We start from the raw sequence: 4135 nt of genomic DNA, 5'->3' as shown, positions 1-4135 counted from the left end.
AAAACTTTTAGGCATCTATACCACATAAACTAAGTTAGTTCTTCTCCCACTCAAAAAAAGCAATAAAAACATCCTTGGAGCTTATTAGGTCCAGGAGATTAAGAATGAAACCAAAGTTATACGAAGACATGTATAATGGGGAATGGAAGGGAAGAGATATATCTGAGAGCTATTATAAATAAGAACAACTCTTGTCTTTACATCTCACTGGAAGTGTATAGTGCTTAACTAAACAAATATTGAACATATAACCCTACCTCAATACTTATTAACAATTCCTGGAAGCCTAGTATCCTTTTTTCTTGACTATTTCTTAGCTGCTTATTAGAATACAGGGATGAATTTACTCTTCATTAATTTCTTTTCTAACAAACTCTCCAAGTTAGGGAGAACCTGCTAAGTTTTCTCTTTACTAAACTTGTACTGGTGAAATGATAGGTCTAGTTTAATTTTTTTTCTTTTTTTTTTTTTTGCATGTGTTAATCCATGTATTAAAAACAATACTAGAAAGATCAAAAAATTTTATTACATTTGAAATTTTAAAAAGAAACATGTGCCATTGGGTTTTTATAAAAAGTTTCCTTTTTCATCAAGGAGATTTATCATGTATTATCTTAAATCTAATAGTTTTCATGAAAAGGTAGGCTCTGACCTAAGGAAATCTGCAACTTGAGGTTTTAATTCTAATGCAACTTGAAAACTGTATGCCATGATCTAAAAAAAAATTAATGGATTAACTCCCATCTGACTGCTTTCAAATAGGCTAATCACCTTGGGATGACTGCTTATTTTATATACACATACACAAATGTCTTGTGATGTGATCAGTATGGGCAATTCCCAGTATGGGACTCCCTCCTTACCAAATAGATTGCAGTTTTTAACCTCTGACTTATGTTAAGTCCTAGGGAATTGCCTCAGCCTTTAGTGGTGAAGACTTTTGCCCAGAGTCAAACAGCTAATTGTAGTCTGGCTGTTATGAAATCCAGGTTGTCCTGGCTCTAAGTCTAACAACACTCTACTCACTACACCACTAGGCCTCTTTATTCTATACAATGCACTTTAAATTGGCTAGGTTTGAGATCTTCTCCATCTTTGGAAAGTTTAATCAAAAAAAGTCATTTCCTGAACTGGATCAACTAACTGAAAATGGATCTATCTATTCTTCCCATGACATCAAGTTTGGATGAATTATAGTCAACTACATGACACAACATGTTTTTCATTTTCACATCCTTGTGCAGTGACCCATTTCATTAAATAGCACTCCTGTTGCTTAAGGGGAGAGTCAGTAGATCAATGCCGCTGGGGTGTGGGGAAAGAGGCCACACAACATCTCTGAGGATACTTCGATTTCCCAGTTAGGAGCCAAAACACCAATAACTGTGTGTAAATCTGATTGGGAACCAGGAAGGTTTAAAGCTTCTTGTTCGGGACCCAAGTAAGAAACAGAAAGGCAACTTTAGGAGTCGAGTCTACAACATCAAAAAAGTTAATTCTATCAAAAAACATAAGAAATTCCTCCCATCCACCTAAATTTTGAGGATTTAAGTAGTCAAGGCTAGAAACAAAGTCCGAAGAAAATAGTGATCTCTACACAATTGCAGAAGAAAGACCCTTATACCATGGTATAGGAGGGATTTCACAGGTTAGTGATCCAGTAAGTAGTCTTTGGTGATGGATAAAGAGAACATATACACAAACCACAAAATACCATTAAAACCCCAACACAGTTTTTCATTAAAAAAAAAATCAAAACACATGGAATTGGTCAACATTTATTCTTTCTTCTCACTGCCCTCTGGTGTGGGGTCTGTCAGAGGCTCCTCCGCTGTGGCACTGTTGCTCTCTGAACGAGTGTTGCTGTCTCTTCGGCCATTGCTATTTTCTCCCTCTTGGCCACTCTCCTTATCTTCAGGGGATGTTCCTTCTTCACCATTCTGTTGACTTTTGTGTAGTTTCTTCTGGGTGTGTCTCTTCTGTCTCCCTCAGAGCGCTTTCTTCTTCCTTCTCATCACCTTTGCTAGCTGTCTGGTCTTCCTCCGCAGTGACAGTGGCCATGGCAGCAGCGGTGGGGGCGGCAAGCAACGACAACACTGGTACCACTCTGACTTCTCTCTGCTTGCTCCATCGCTTCTTTCTCTGGTTCCTGCTGCCCTTTGCAGGCTTCTTCCTCTTCCTGGGCAATTTCAGCTGCTATTTTTTCCATATCTACTTCCACGTTTAAGATGCAAAACCTCTTGAGTGTGGTTTTTAAAAGAATCGGTGCTTTCTAAGAAATTCCTCTTTTTATCCTGGTGACGTTCTTCTATTTGTAAGAGCTCGGCTTCTAATGTTCTCTGGTTGGACCATTAAGGACTGAACTTGTTTGAGAATCTGCATTGTCTGTGGTAAACACTAAGCAAACATCTGTTACCACACTTTCACTTAATATCTCACTGATTAAACGGTGGTTTCTCTGGAAACAGGCAGTAGCCGCACGCTTCATTAAAAAAACCCATCATTATAGTCATTGGATCTTCTGCTGCTTGGATGTTCATTTAAGATTCTCCTTTCTCCATTCGTGACTGCTTCTGTCAACTTTCCTCCTCAAATGCAGCCTCGGCTCAACTTTTTTCATTGATGTAAGCAAGGTATGCAGATGAATTGTGATAGACCTACACAAATTCATTATATTCTATCTTTTCTGCTTTATATTCATTCAAATATTCTTGTTTCTCTTCATCAGTAAAGCCTTGCTACATCCCTCCAATAATTTTGCAAATCTCCCATAACTTTAAGTCAGGGTTAGAAGCCTTTTCTTGGTCCCAAATTTTTCTGCTGTTTCTCACAAAGGACATCAGAGGCTTATCTGGTGGCTTTGGGGGTTTGGGAATTGTAATGCCAGAGGAAGCTGTCACGTGGCTGTTGGTGCCCTGTTCTCTCCCAGCCTGTAGTTGTTATAGGCCAGATGACTGTATGGGTTGTATCTCACAAACTCTGGTGTGCTGGGCATTTTTGTTGCAGGAGCTGGGATGGGAGGTGGAGCATAAGATGGTCTTTTTGACAATTTGGAAGATTAAGTTCTCAGTCCCTTAACAATGAACTTGGGACACCAGACTCTGGAGAGGAAAAAAAAATCTAATAAGCCTTTTTTACATAACTTTTGTTTGTATTTTGTATTTGTAATGACTGCTTCATAAAGAGGGAAACCTAATTGATCTCTCTGCCTTCATTTCTCTCTCTTTTCCATTTTAACTACCACATAGCTGACAAGTGATATTCCCAAAGTGCAATTTGGACCATGTGTCGCCTACTGCTCAAAAAGTTTGAGCAGCTTTTGTTTGGTGTTTAAAGCCCTTCATAATCCAGCTGCAATGTATCTCTCCAGATTGATGAAATACAACTTCTTCTACACATTGTTGTTTCCCCTACTTGACATTCAATATTCTGTCTTTTAGTTATTCTGAATTCTATTTGTTCCCAGTTCCATCATTACTCTCCTTACCTCTTCATCTTACAATCCCTATGTGAGAATTTACTTTTCATATACTGTATTAATTCCTACATATTAGGGAGAATTATCATGAATTCTTCTGTCTAGGATCTGGGCCATCTGGTCTGCTACTTTTTGTATTTTCTTTGTCCTTTGCAATCCCAAGGAATATCTTCCTTTTTAACTAAATTTGTTTAATAACTGAAGGGGAAAAGAGTTCTTGTCCTGATTACATATTTCCCATGATGTAAATATGGGAAGGGTTCGGTAGTTTGAGGGACCACCTCTTAGCTATCACCAATCACAGATGTCTTGGGATGGTCAAGGGAGAGGCTGAGCAATGAGCTTCTAAAAATCTATTTATCAGGCTTCCTTACCCAGTTCAAGTGGTCTCTGGTTTTTGAGAGACAACCATGGAGACATATCACTGTATTGGTTATGATGCTGATCTAACCAATAAACCTGATATAATCAACAAACTTATATTCTAACCCCAAAATCAGTCTCTTGAGATAATTTTAATCATAACACTTAGATAATGTCATGACTGACTTCAATCTACCTCCTAAGAAAGGACTTTCCCAAATGCCCTAGTTGTTAGTTTCCCTCCTCTCTCCAAATTGCCTTATTCATTTTTGGTATGTTTTCCATTTATTTATC

General features: G+C 38.2%; 1 pseudogene; it reads right to left on the bottom strand.

Annotated features, from left to right (window-relative positions):
- Positions 1–1778: 1778 nt before the first annotated feature.
- Positions 1779–3043, bottom strand: LOC123246959 (annotated as a pseudogene).
- Between the last annotated feature and the right edge of the window lie 1092 nt (positions 3044–4135).

Source organism: Gracilinanus agilis, chromosome 4 (assembly GCF_016433145.1).
Source record: "Gracilinanus agilis isolate LMUSP501 chromosome 4, AgileGrace, whole genome shotgun sequence".
NCBI lineage: Eukaryota > Metazoa > Chordata > Mammalia > Didelphimorphia > Didelphidae > Gracilinanus > Gracilinanus agilis.
The sequence above is the reverse complement of the archived record's forward strand: the minus strand, read 5'-3'. Positions and strand labels throughout refer to the sequence as shown.